Consider the following 15,588-nt stretch of genomic DNA (forward strand, 5'->3'; position numbering starts at 1 on the left):
CATGTGTCATGTTTACGTTCTGATAACCAGTCGTTTCAATCCAAATTTCTTAGTAAATGTTTTTTGAATATTGAATGTGAATTCCATAATTTTAGAACCCTGGCTCAGCTTTTTGATAAATTTGCTGTGATTATTGGGGTACAAACAGAGCACAGGGTTTAATTACTATACTGGTCTTAGACTTTCTTCAGCAGATCTTGAACAGTACATTTTCAGTAATTATTTCTCTCTCCCAATTAAAACCCTTCAATGACCTCCCCTGCCTCAGAAAGGCTCTCAAACAATGGAAAGGTACTGGGGATAACAGGCAGGTGTGGAAGAGGAAGCCAGATATCAAACAAGATGCATTTTCTCCTGTGCTTGTTTACTCAAATATCTTGAGGGAAGTTCAAAAACTTAAACTTTTTACAGTAAAATATTACGGGACAGATGATAAAATTAGTGGTTTTTACCTATATAGTTGACTCCTGATCAACAAGGGGGTTAGGGAAACTGATCCACCTTGTAGCTGAAAATCCATGTAACTTTATGTGCTCGTGTGCTAAGCTGCTTGTCGTGTCTGACTCTTTGCGACCTCATGGACTGTAGCCCACCAAGCTCCTCTCTGTACACGAGATTTTCCAGGTAAGAATACTGGAGTGTTGCCATGCCCTTCTCCAGGAGATCTTTCTGACCCAGGGATCAAACCCACACCTCTTACGTCTCCTGCACTGGCAGGCGGTTCTTTACCACTACTGCCACCCGCGTAACTTTAGTCGGCCTCTATGCCCACAGTCCTGCATCCTCAGATTCAAACAACTGTAGATTGTGTGATACTGTAGCATGCATTTATTGAGAAAAATAAAGACTCCCACAGTTCAAACCCACATTGTTTGGGGGGTCACCTGTATTTTAGATAAACGTCAAGAAAATCTTTCTGAGCCAGCAGCATATTTCGTCTCTTCTAGAGGGTGATGTTCTTTCCAGCTCCTGGCATAGTTACAAATTAGGAAATAAATTTGCTAATTCAACTATACATTTAGAAGAAAATAACATACTGTTAATAATAGTAATTCTCACTGGATGAAAAAAATATAATTTTTAAACAGAATTTTTTGCCTTTTTCGAGGTTTCTGTGCCTATACATTATTTTTATGGTGGGAAAAAATTAAAAACTTTTTAAAAGACAAAATCCTTTTAAGATCAGAAAGTCAGTTTTGCTGTGCTATTAAATCTCTATAAACCAGATTTGTTCTTCTTTAGTTTATTAATATAGTTCTAAAATTAAAATAGATAGCCACTCCTTTTCTTATACTTACCTCTTTAGGTTTTGGGGGCTGGAAGACGGGAGAAATGACAACACTTTGCAACAAAGAATTCAAGTGACTCGAATTCCTTCTCAACCCTCCTTTAGGAAACAGACTAGACTGCTCCCCTGAGGCGGATTTTAGTTATTTGATTTTTGAAATTACCTGTTTAGTTCTTCCCAAAACAGTTAATTCTTCATTATCACTTCTAAAGTTCCTGAACCCAAAAGATCTTAGGTTTTCCATTTATGGACTTCCAAAAAGGAGGTGATTAAGTGGTGGTAACGCTGCTTCAAGTATTTTTAAAAAAAATTTTTCAAGGATCTTTTCCCAACACCATCTCCCAAATCATGTTTATTTCTAATATAAAAAATAAGATTTACCTCACACCATAGTACACCAGTAATAACATTTTAGCATATGTATTCTTCTAATGATTCATACTATGTGGTAACGTTTTCACATAACCAGGAAGTTTCTAGCTCATTAAATACTCATTATGTTAAATAGCTGCACAGTATTCCACTCAGCATGTTAATCAGTTTATTACTGGACATTTTAAAAACTCTTCAAATCCTCTAATATTATAAACAATACTATAATAAACACATAGATTACTTCTTAAATGGCTCTATTTATCAACACTTATTATCATATTAGAAAAGTGAAATAGAGAATTCATATTCTTTTAAGACTTAATTCTAGTGTTCTAAAATCCTTAAAATGACTAGTCCACACTGCATGTGGTATATATATTTTCATATAACTGAGAAAACAATCAGCTGTATCATTTGTCAGCATAAAATTAATATTAGAACTTTGGGTGTTTTGAAATTCTGGATGTCTTAGTCTACCTGCTTTTTGTTTCTTAAGTTTAAATTTTTTTCTTCATTTTGTTTCTTAAGTTTAAATTTTTTCTTTATATTGTCAATACATTTATAAAAGGTAAATATACATGAATAAATGAGGTAAAATTAATGACAAAAATGCTCTATTTCTTCGTTAAGTGAGAGAAAAAGGTTAAGAGCTACAGGGATAAATTTTTTGTAACATGGGAAGGAGGGTTAATGCCAAACTATTAAACTCATGGAACATTCAGCATAGTGCATTTAAAAACTGTACAGGAATAAATTGGGGAAGAACTGCGGTGGTGAAAGGGCATAAATAAGGGCACTGAAATTAGATAGAAAAGCAGATGGAGCAGGACTAGTTTGCTTGAAAAAAAAAAAAGGAAAAACTTCAAGAAGGTTGGGGCAAGATCATGAGGTACAAAAAGTCTGAATTTTATCCTATATGCCAAAGCAGTGCATTAGGAAGATTAAATTAGTGGGACATACCATAGGGGATGAACACTTTCAGGTAAATCAGTCTTTAGCTAAAATGCTAACAGAGTTGGAATAAGTGAGAAAAATGGCAGCAATTACTAGAATGGAGGAATCAGACAATTCTGGTTCATTTGAGTAAATTACAAATGTGTCATTTACTCATTTAGCTGGGTTTGACTAGGCTAAACTGAGCAAGTAAACAGTTCAGAGCCATCAAAACACAATTCATAAAAACCTGATCATCCCACATATACCTATTAACAAACCATTTAAACATTTTATGTTCTAAATGGTCTCAGATGGAGGTTCTAACTTAAGTCAGATCTAAAAAAAAAATACTCTTATCTACATAGGTCAAATAGGCTGAGGCTCACACAACCATCAAAGTAGTTTTAAAGAAGGAAAATTAAATTTGTATGTTAAGCTAAGAGCTTAAACAGCCGTAAAATCTGGCTCCTAGAAACTTTAATTTCTGAGCTATTATTCTCTCTTGCATATTTGATCATAGACATTCAAACTTTCTTGCTGCTCTTTTTGGTAAACGTCAAAAATGTTTCAGCCTCAAGGTCTCTGTAGGTGTTATTTCACTTCCTGAAAGGCTCTTCTCCCAGAAACCTAGTGGTTTGCTCCTTTAGTTTTTAGGTGTTTGTTCAAATGTTATCTTTGTGAGGCATTTTTTGACCACACTATTGAAAAACACATCTGCCTGCCTGCATTCCAAACCCGTTTAACCCATTCCTCCCACTTCCCTTGCTTTATTTTTCTTCATAGAACTTACCACCACCTGACATACCACATTATTAGCACCTATCAGTTTTTGGTGTATTCTATTATCCATGCCTCACTCCCAAATTTTAAGCTCTATGAGGGCTGGAGTTTATCTGCTTTGTTCAGTGCTGATCCTCAGTGCCTATGATAAAATTTGTAGTCCTCTCTATATAAATGCTTCCAATCTATTTAATGCTCTTTGTTAAACATAAGCCAGGAAACACATTTATGTAAATACAATATAAAAATCTACATAGCTATGTGAAAATGTACAAATTATCTTAAGAAATGATGTACCTACACTTTCTCCACTTCTAACTAGGGGGCAACGCTTTGTTGTTTCATGCTAAATTGGTATTTATTTTTAAGTGATCACATGAAAACTTAAAAAAATTATTCTATAGTTTACTAGCATATGTATTAAAGTCCAAAGAGAAAAAAAGTTTTAGTGGTGCTGTAAGAATTAATACCCCTGAAAATGTTACTTTCATAAATATAAGCATTTCTAAAGATTATAAAATAATGAGATGTGGAAATAAGAAAACCTTTGGAGTGATTTTAAAATTCCTACTACTTCCTAAAGATTAATTAATGTTAAGTGGTTAAATTATGAAATGATATACAGAATAACTTTAATAACAAGTTAATTAAATTCAAGAACATTTAGTGTAAAGGTGGCTTAAATTTTTTCTCAGAATAATTTCTCAAAATCTAACCCTACAGCATAAATATAAACAAGATTCTCTAGGCAGTTTACATTTTTGCAAAACATGAATGTTCAATCATAAGAATATAGTAAGTACCAGATTACTGAAGTTAAACAGAATTAAGGGGAACCTGTACTCATCAATATGTTAATATAAATGTATATTCATATATTATTATATGAATCCCATGTATTAATAATCAAGAAACAGACCCATATAGAAGTTATAAATGTTGAATTTAGTTTCAATATAATACAAACAGAAACTCATCAACTAATTTTTCACATTGCACAGTAATTTTAACATAGCGAGTTTAAACTTATTTATTTTGCCAACATTTTTTTCACTACAAATAGCCTAAAAAAAAAAAGATATCAGAAATCTCTGGGATACATTTTATAAATAAGCAAGGTAAGAACATAAATTCTTAAATTCTACTGGAGAAATTAATTCTCCATTAAAGGGGCTCAAACAAAAATAAGGAATCCCTGATAAGAGGTAAGAAAATAAAAAAATTTTAGCTGGAAATGTACTGATGACGGTCTCCCAGACATGCAAGTGTTTGGGTTGGCCAAAAAAGTTCCTTCTGTTTTAAAGTAAAAAGACACATCTTTCACTTCTCCAAGAACTTTACTGAACAATGTATTCCTCATTTTGTTCCACTACCTTCTGCCATTTTTCGGGCAACTTCATAATTTCATCTTCCCCAATTTATCTTTTCAGCAAAGATCTGTTCCAGGTGCCTTTCATAGTCTTTCAGGGAACTGACATTTTATTAAGAGAATTTTGTAAAAACTTTAAATGGAAAACAAAAAGGTGCAATGTCTGGTGAATAGAGCAGATAAATCAAAACCTTCCAGCCAAATTGCAACAGTTTTTGCCTGGTCATCAAAGAAACATGCAGCCTTGCAGTATCCTAATGAAAAATTATGCATTTGCTGTTGACTAATTCTGGACATTTTTTGTTGTGTGCTGCTTTCAGTTGGTTTAACTACCAACAGTACTTGGAATTAATTGTTTGGCTTTCTGGAAGGAGCTCATAATAGAGGATTCCCATCCAATCCCACCATATACACATAACCTCTGGATGAAGACTGGCCTTTGGTGTGGTTGGTGATGGTTCATTTCGCTTGTCCCACGATCTCTTACATTACACATTATTGTACAGTGTTTTAAATCCACTTTTTAATCACTCATCACAATTTGTTTTAAAAACAAAAAGTTTTCATTATGTTTCAGTAGAGAATTACGTATGTAGAAATACGGTGAGGTAGATTTTTCTCTCAACTTATGTGGAACTCAAATATCAAAACGATTATCACAACCAAGCTGGTGCTAATGATTTTCAACGCTCGATTTGGATATTTTCAGGATGTTGGCTATCTCCTGCATGGTATAACACTGATTGTTCTCAATTTGATCACTATCAACTTCAACTGGTCCACCTGAATGTGGAGCATCATCCAGCGAGAAAATCTACAGTGTGACACTTCACAAACTTTTGACAAATTCAATCAGTCACAGCACTTTCTCCACACACTGCACAAATCTTTGTGTTTCAGTTGCATTTTTACCTTTTTTGAAATAATAAGCATAATATGCTGAAAATGTTGCTTTTTTCTTCCATCTTCAATATTAAAATAGCTACACAAAAATTTGCCAATATAAGTTTCTTTTCAAATGCACTCTGATATGACAACTGTATACATTACAATCTAGGGAAGTTGTTTCATATGAAGTTTAAAGACAGCTAAGTGCTACTAGAGGCAGCTTATGGAAAAAACAGAATGAACTTTCTGGCCAACCCAATAATTGGTCTAAATATTACTTACTAGAGCCAAATCTAATCTCAAAAGATTAGGACATTAATTTTTCTCCTTTTTGCTAATACTCAATGAGAAACAACACTTAGCATAAAACTTTTTCCATGAATAAGGGCTAGTAATATCCACCTGCAAAAGGAAAAAAAAAAATGATTTAGAATGTCAACTTCTAAATAAATACATTCACTTACAGGTCAAAGTTTATTAAAGTATAATCCTGCTAATCCAGTTATGACTAATCAAGTATACCACTAATGATACTTGGTGGTTTAAAAACACTTCTAATTCTCTAACAATTAAAAGGACACATGACTAATTGAAGAAAATCTTTGCTGTTAAATATGATAGTCTATGACCAAATTTTCAATTCTACATTTACATATATGTGATCTTAAGATACCTGAATTTGAAAACAGTACGTGAAATGAATTGTTCACCTACTAAAATATCCCTCTGGCTATATCCTGAATACTTGCCTGTAGTCCTCTGAGTCAGCGCCAAACTCAATCCATACTCCAAGTAACTGATTTAAGATGCTCAACACTGCAATTATTTGCCATCAACTTAAACTTGAATGAAAAAGATTAGAATTCTTTTCCAAAGAAGACAGAAAAAAAGACATCTTAATATACACCCATACATAACTATTTCTTCTCTGCAAAATAAATGTCCATATTAAGACTAACATGAAAGGGTATAACTTTTATTTTACCATTTGCTCTTTGTATTTCAAAATTACACAAAGATGGAAGTATATTAACCCTTATAAATAAGATTTTAAGTCCTGTTGAGTTACCTAAATGAGTGTTTCATTAGGTATTGACAGGCTATTTCCTGTTCTCTGTTAAGAGACTGGAAAGAAGCTGCATACTGTTATAATAAATTTCAATGCAACAGCTTTTCTATACTTTCTTACTCTCCCAATATTTCAATTTTTTCTTTAATCCATTCTCATGATTCAAGTTTTTATTTAGCCCCAAGTGATCCTTTTTCACATTTTGAGCACCTAAATATAAAGGTTTACTTAGTAAAAGTAAAATGCATTTAGGAGGCAGATTAGACAAAATATAATTTTCTAAAATCTGACTTCAAATACATTAAGGAAAACAAAATCAAAATAGAAATTTAATTCCGGGGTTGTTCTGTAAAATACTGGAGAAACTCTACAACTCATTCAATAAATATTTCTAAGCATCTACATATTAGTCCCTGAAATATTTTTAATGAAACCAAAAATTGTCATATATTTGTAACAGTCTTTCATGAAATGGCTGAGATGAAATAAAGGAAACAGGTTAAAAGCTTGATGAATGATTTTTAAAAGTCGTAAGGCAGTATTACTTCCATGTAAAAGCTGGCATTTGATTCTAGCCAATATAGTGTATTACCTCTTTATTCTGGGGAAAAATTTTGCTGAAAAAAAGTGAGAGTCTTCTTAAAAATGAGAACTCTCTTATAATAAGTAATTTTCTTTACCTTGAAATTAAACAGAAAATGCTCAAACGCAACTCCTTAAGTTACATCTGAAATACTTTAAGGGTTTCCAAAATAGACAATTAAAATAGAAATGATTTTCTAAGAACTGCTTGTATTTTATAGATTTTCTGCTGGATTACAATTTAAAGGAGTGAGATATTTCTTGCAGAAAGTAAGACCAGGATTATGGTACACTACACAAACACACTCTTCTTATCCTGAACATCAACTTTTAATTTAATGACTCATTAAACATCAACAAGTAAGGAACAGAAGGTAAAGAAAACATTTTCCTTCAAATTTTAATTAAAATTTTGATTGTTTGCATCTGTAAAATTAGTAACTATCGTAATAATTTTTGTAGGTCTTATGCTAAAGTTAAATACTAGATATTAGAAAGACTAAACAAGGTGTTCATGTTTTTTATTTTACTTACACACAAGAGTTTGTGGCTAAGTATAATTTTTTTTTTAGTAAAAACAAGAAAAAAACCAGTATGACAGTATAAAGTCAGAAGACACAGGGTTAATATCTTAATCTGCAAGTGTAGCAAATTACTTGAGTTTCCATTTCTTGAGCTATCTAACAAATATACTGGTCATTTGTAAGGTCTTTCCTACCTTTAAAGTTATGATTAAGTGCATCTTTGAAATATAGGATTTCAGGAATTTAATTCACATATATTGATACTTTCCCCTTTCCCTTATAACAGAATATTTAGAAATATCACTAAAAATTATCCTCTAAGTTCTGTTCAAAATGTATTTTTTACAATATATATTTATCTGTGAGATAAGCAAATGTCTTAATTTCACTTAAGTAGAGAAAGGGAAAAGTAGTATTTCTGTTCTGAAGTAAAAATTGAATATTTAAACTGAATATAAATATACATTAAAATAAATTTATTTGATGCTGTATGAGCTTTCAATAAACTCTTGATCACATTCAACACAATTATTAAATTACAATACACTATTTTAATACACATCTAAAAGTACTAACTTATTTTTATTCAATCATATGAAATATAACAAGACTATAAATAATACTGAAAATTATCAATAAAGCTGAAAATACATTGGAAATATTAATATATGCTGAAATATGACTGCAGAGTATGGCCAACCTTACTTCAGCAGCACAGTTAATACTGGAGATAATTTTAGAATCTTAACGCCAATATTTACGTGCTGCTAAGGCACTGTTGACATTGCTATCATAAAAGCTATGAATAAAAAGAAATATATGTTCTTCAGAAGATCAGATCCTTGTATTTTTGAGGCAGCACAATATGGCCTGCACCTTTTCAAAATCCACAAACCATTATGTGCTGCTACTTTACTCCAAGGTTTTGTTTTTTTTAAACACATGAGCACCTAAAGACACGAAAAAATTTTTCTTTCAGAAAAAGAGGAATAAATACATTAAAAAAAGCCATGTTTAAAGATTCTAACATTAACGTAGCAGATATAAATAGTTATTTCTTGGACACTTTTGAGCAGCGTAATAAAACTTATTCCTACAGTGAATATTTAAGGAAAGCCTAACATGTGTGAAGCACACTGCTGTTAAGTTAGGAACACAAAGACATATAATACGAGAAATAGAAAATCATTTTTTTCCCCTGTGTCAACTTGCTAAGTAAATACAGTTAAATAGTCAAATTTTTGAATGTATTAAAATATATGAAGTTTTATTTTTCTTTTATAAACAAAAAGCGAATTCATAAAATTTGGTCTTTACCTTTGTAAAAGCATTATTTACAAACAGCATTTAACTCCTTGCAGTACACCTCTCAAATGACATCTTCATCAAGTAGGTAAGACTTCATGTCAAAGGAAAAATAAGAAATGACACACAAAAGCTAAGCTTCAATAAACTTAAGCTACTGAAATGCAAATATACTTTTAAAGAGAAAAAAGGAGATCATGTGAAATATTTTAATAATACAGTAAAAATATACAGAAGGCCTAAAACTAACTTTCTCTTAATTTGTTTGAAAAACCCCAATATTATTTTACCTTCAACAATTATCTATTAGTTATTCTGTTAGAGTTGGATAACACTTTATATAGGAAATAACTCTAATAAATGAAGTCTTTGAAAAACGAGTTCATTTTGTATCCAGAGATGAGAAATAAAACAGGAAACCTGTGGCTGTTGATTTTCCTATTCTCTGGTTCTCACTCTTCACCAGATAAGGAAGTATACTTCTAAACAGTTTCCACATACATATGAAATTACTCCTCTCAAAAAGATGCCAGAAAACTACCACCATTCTAGCTCAAATCTGGCAGCTTCTTTTACTCCAGTTTTCTGATCACTAATATGTCTATGCTAAAGCCATATACTACATCTATTCTGGAGAGGTGATATGCACTTGAAATGTGCCCATCCCTAATAATATCTAATTGTACATGCACAGCATAACCGTCACGTATTTCACTTTTTTGTGAATCTTTTCCCATTAAAAGTATATGTAGCTAATTTCTTCTTTCTGGCCTGCACATGGCTTATGGGATCTTAGTTCAGGGAGTGAACCCGGGGCCTCAGTAGTGAGAGCACAGAGTCCTAACCCCTAGACTGCCAGGGAATTCCTCTAAAACTACGTATTTGAAACTAAGCCAGGTGTGCCAAACTTGAAAAAAGTTAAGTGTGAATACTGCAAAATGTAAACAGCTTTACAAACCTTTTAAAAAACTTCAGTTAGAATGTCTTCACTTACTATTTTTAAATATAAATTCTACCATTTTACTTTTGTGGCATTAAGTACATTCACTTTGTTGTGCAACCATCACACCATCCATCTCCAGAACCTTTCCATCCAGAACCAACTGCAACTGTACCCACTAAACACTGCTCATTTCTCTATTACCTCAGCCCCTGGAAACCACCACTCTGCTTTTTGTCTCTCTGAATTTGCCTATTCTAGGTACTCTGTATAAAAGGAATCATACAGTATTTGTCCTTCAGTGGCTGACTTAACAAGGTTCATCCATATTGCATATATTAGACTTTATGTCCTTCTTAGGCTGAGTAGATTCAATTGGGTATATGCTACAGTTTATTTATCCACTAATCTATGGATATTTGCTTTGTCTGATTTTCTGGTTATGATAATAAATGTTGCTATGAGCATGGTATATAAATATCTATTTGAAATCTGATTTCAATTCTGTTGGGTATATACGCCATTATTTATTACTGGATCATATGGCAATTCTTATTTTTTAAGGACCTGCCATATTGTCTTCCATAGCGCTGTACCATTTTACACTTCCATCAGCACTGTACAAAAGTTCCAATTTCTCTACATCCCTGCCAACACATATCATGTCTCTTCAAGTCTTTTGCTCAATTTTTTAACTGAGGTTTTTGTTTTTCTTTTTGTTTGCAGAAGTTCTTGATATATTCTGGATATTTAACCCTTATCAGACACATGACTTGCAAATATTTTCTATTTTGTCAGTTGCCTTTTCACTCTACAGATAGTATCTTTTAACACACAGAAGTTCTAAATTTTGATGGAAGTCCACTTTAGCTTTTGCACCAGGCCTGTGTTTTTGGTGTCACATCCAAGAAATACAAGTCCAATGTCATGAAGCTTTCCCCCTATTTTCGTCTAAGAGTTTTATTGTTTTAGTTCTAACATTTAGTCTTTGATCCATGTTAATTTTTGTATATGGTGTGAGGTATCTAATTTTTCTTTTGGATATCCAGTTTTGTCAAAACCATTTGTTGCAAAGACTGCTCTTTTCCCATTTAGAGATCTCAGCACATTTGCTGCAAATCACTTAAACATATTATGTGCAAGGGGTCTGGGGCCCCTAGTTTATTTTCAGGGGTTTCTCTAGTTTACTCCAATTGGTCTATATGTCTGACTTTACAGCAGTACCATACTGCTTGGTTACCACAGCTTTAGATTAAGTTTTGAAATCAGGAACTCCGAGAGCTTCAACACTGTTCTTTTTTTCCAAGATTCTTTTGGCTATTTGGTGTCCCTTGAGATTCCGTATGAATTTTAGGATGTATTTTTCCCCTTCTGCAAAGAATGTCATTGAGATTTTGATATACATGGCACTGAATCTGTAGACCACTTTGGGTAGTATTTCATCTTAACAAAATTAGGACTCCCAATATATGAACATGGGATATCTTTTCATTTATTTGTATCTTTTAAATTTCTTTTAGCAATGTTATATAGTTCGCAGTACACAAGTCTTTCACCATTGGGGTTAATTTTATTCCTAAGCATTTTATTCTTTTTGATGTTACTGTAAATGGAACTGTTTTCTTAATTTCCTTTCTGGATTATTCATTGTTAGTGCATAGTAATGCAACTGATTTCTGAATGCTGATTTTGCTTATTACAACAGGTTTGTGTGTGTGTGTGTGTTATGATCAAGGTTTTTCTACATGTATCATGTCATCTGTGAACAGAAATAATTTTACTTTCTAAATCCTTTATACCCAAAATTGGTTCACAGCTATCTGGTAATCTTGGTCCCTTCATTCTTCTAGAAAAACATCAGACAGGTGTCTCTTCTCTCCCTTCAAACTTCCAACATCTCCCTTTCATCCTCACATTCACTCAGAAAACAGGAACTATCAGAAGAGAATTATTGCCAATTTCCACTACAGCAATACACATATATGTGCCTGTGCCCATGTAACTCTTTCTTCTTTGTATTATGGATGAATAATCATTGTTCACAGGACCAAATCTGCCCCTTTCATAGATTTTATCCTCTCTTGATAACTTAAAGATATTCCTGTAGCACTCTCCCTTACAACTTTAATTTTTTTCTCTATTGGATCATTCCTATCAGCAAACCAACTTTGCAATTTTCTCTCATCTTAATTTCACCCCTTAAAGATTACTACTTTTCTGTGAAAATACTGCAATTTTATCACTGAAGCTTTAATAAACACAAAGATCTTTTCCTATCTATTTTTAATTCTGAAATAATTAAAAACCACAGTTTTCTATTTGAAAGCTTGAAAAACTTAAAATACTAGAAAACAACTCTTTCCACATGCCAGAAAAATATGGAAATACTTTATTTAAACATATTAATAAAGTGAAAGAGTTCAGTGAAGCAATTCCAGCAAAGGGAGGTACATCTCTCTTTACTTGTGTTCAACAGCAACAATAATCTCCTAGGCTGATAAGCTCTGATTTTTTCCTTTCCATTTATAATCATTGCCTACTTTTGGGTGCCAAAGTAAGTTTTTTATTATGCCTTCAAGAAAGGGTTAAATTCAAAATTTCTTTGACTGTATAGACAGTTTCTATTGTCACATGTTAGAGACATTCAGATGCTAATATGTGTCATGGAAATATTTATACTACTTTGCTGTTTATATATATCCTTTATGTGTCACTAAAATACTTCAGATTTTTCAAATAGTTTTACTTTTAATCTGGCATTAACACAATTTATAACAGTAATTACTCTAAGTATGCTTCAAATTATGCATATAAACCTCTAAGAAGCTGGTGATACATAGCCCCTGGGGCACAGACTGACTCTCCTCCTAAGGACAGTGGAATACTACACAGGTGGTATGAAATATAGACATTATACCTGGAGAAAATAAAATTCACAGACAACAGATTAAAATTTGCTTTTCTTGTTTTGTTGGATACAAATGCTTAAAAAAAAGATTTTAGTAACTAGATAAGATACATTTAAAATTCAGTGTTGAGAACAGGTTTGAAATGAAGCAATATTTAGATATAATCCAGAAAGCCTGTTTTATAATCCAAAGAAAACTCAGTTTAAGTGAATATAAAGTTGTATTGTTGCCTTTTTTTCTGATGAAGAAATTAATAATTACCTAGAAACTGTGCATGAAATGGATTTCAATGTAAATAATTTATTCCAAAAAAGTCAGGAGATATATGTATTTATACAAGTACTATATATATATATAAGTATACATATATACACATAGTGCATGTACGCTAAGTTGCTTCGGTCATGTCCGACTCTTTGCAACCCCATGGACTGTAGCCCTGCAGGCTCCTCTGTCCATGGAATTCTCCAGACAAGAATACTGGGGTGGGTTGCCATACTCGCCTCCAGATCTTCCTGACCCAGGGACTGAACTTATGTCTCCTGCATCAGCAGGCAGGCTCTTTACCACTAGCGCTACCTAGGAAGCCCTATATATATAGTATTCTCAAAATGTTATCATTTTATCCTTATCCTAACAATAGTATCCTTATATACAAAATTAAATCACTTAGTTTTTAAAATAGTTTTTAATTTTTGATTGACTTCTCTCTACTCCCTAGATATGAATTATAAATATACCATGTCAGCCAAAAAATGCAATATAAAAAGTTTGATGAGAACACAAATAAATATGCTGTTTATCTTAACTTTCTTTCATTACTCTTTTACATTCAAATTATGAATACTTACCCATTACTATTTTTTTTTTTATCCTCTGTCAATCTATTCAGTTGGTCAATAAAACCAATTGGCTTTCTTTGAGATTATAGTTCATCAATTTCTTTGCCATTCATAATTTCATACCTTAAAATCAGGTCTAGGTACAAGGTATCTACAACTGCATTTCAGCCTGACTTCCTGTCTTTAGTTATCTAACCCAACTTCTTAAAACTCATACATTCAAGAATATATCTCTGGTTTCCCAAGTGGAGTGTGTACTTTTCTGCCTAGTATCAATGTATAACCAGGCCCTCTCCAGTGTTTCCTATTTTTCGCCAATGAAAACACTCCACAATTCAAGTTAAAACATCTCTCTTAAGAGCTGTGACAGCCAAATGCCTTATGTGGATCTTTTTTAAATAATCAGAAATTTTAACAGGAGCTAGGTATCATTATAGTAAGAGGTTATTAATAATTTTGTTAGTGTGTTCAAAGTATGGTGCTTATACACTTAGGGGAAAGGGGTCCCTATAAACAGAGAAGCATACGAACTATTTGAGTAGACCAAAGACCGATCAAGCCTGATGCTACTGTGGTCACCAGGTGAGTAGAAAGTGGAAAAAACACAATTACTCATCATTTGAGTAGTGACTATCTTCTGCCACTACGTGAAGGCTCTTGGAAGAACTGATGCTTGTAATAAATTATTTTCCAGTTCTTTTCCCCACTAAGAATATTCCTACCTGATCTTTGAATCTTCACCAAACCTACTACTGGAGGCTAAAATACTTATTAAGCCCCTTTCCATTTATCCCTACTTTTAAGGACAACTTAAGTCTATCTTCTCTAGTGGATTCTTACTTCAGCCTCTCTGAAGAATTGAACTATCCATTCACAATAAGTTTTGAATCCAGACAATTATTCCCAGGATTGAATACTGTGCTGAGCAGACAATTGGTTTCATTATTTCATACTTATCTTCCTTGCAAAAATTAAGACTAGCTACGTGACAATGCTTGCTGGTACAAACCATGCCGTTCCTCCACTCATATGTCCCAGTCCACTGGAAACATCATGGTGCCTACATCTTCACCAAGCAGTTATGAAAGGAACTCTGATGACTAGACTTAGAACCAAAAAAAATCTCCTAAAAAATTGAGGAAATACAACCATTCAGTTCTTGTCCTTTAATCTTTACACAATAGTTCTCAGTTCCAAGTCTGGTTGTTTGTATTTTGGCCTGCAGGCTCTTAAATATCTCTGTTGGCTTCTGAGGTATCAACTTTTCATTCTTACAATCATCTAAGAAAAAAAGTCATTTTGAAAGGTGAGGTAAAATAAATGTCTCGCTTAAGTCAATCTGAAAATGAATCTGAGTAAATGGGAATATTTACATAACTTAGATTAGCTTTCTTTTAATATCAGATAACAGACAAGAATTTCAAAAGAACAAAAATTATGCATTTTAACATAAGTTAATGATTTTTTTCCCCTCACCTCTTTGTAAGTGATATGCAACTCTAATTTTGTTTTCATTAATATTTTTGCTTAGGTACATTTACTTTCTATCTGACACTGCTCTAAATTCAATTCATATAGTTTACATAAAGCATTACTGTAATTAACAAAGATATTAAAAAGTTCTAAACATATCTCCAAAACTTTGAATCATCCTGCAGTAGAAGTCACTGGTCAGTTTCTGCATTTCTAACTTTATCAATGAAATGAGCAGTAGAAGTAATTTACTGAGGCAGCAACCACACAGAATGGTGAATTTGGAGCCAGAAGACCCAAGATGGAAT

At 32.6% G+C, this 15,588-nt stretch overlaps 1 protein-coding gene across 18 annotated transcripts in view; it reads right to left on the reverse strand.

Annotated features, from left to right (window-relative positions):
• Positions 1-15,588, reverse strand: part of LOC136144367 (collagen alpha-2(I) chain-like) — a 125,196-nt gene that overhangs the window by 50,026 nt on the left and 59,582 nt on the right. For 9 of the 18 annotated variants that reach the window (XR_010658530.1, XR_010658529.1, XR_010658528.1 and 6 more), the window contains exon 1: positions 5,919-8,498. The exons of 3 other annotated variants lie outside the window; for them this stretch is intronic. The gene's annotated coding sequence lies outside the window, so the exon portion shown is untranslated. Of the gene's footprint in view, positions 1-5,918; positions 8,499-15,588 lie in introns of those variants that run through there. 6 more of the 18 variants (XM_065902189.1, XM_065902191.1, XM_065902192.1 and 3 more) reach the window with 2 other exon arrangements.

The sequence above is a fragment of the Muntiacus reevesi genome, chromosome 11 (assembly GCF_963930625.1).
Source record: "Muntiacus reevesi chromosome 11, mMunRee1.1, whole genome shotgun sequence".
Classification (NCBI taxonomy): Eukaryota; Metazoa; Chordata; class Mammalia; order Artiodactyla; family Cervidae; genus Muntiacus; species Muntiacus reevesi.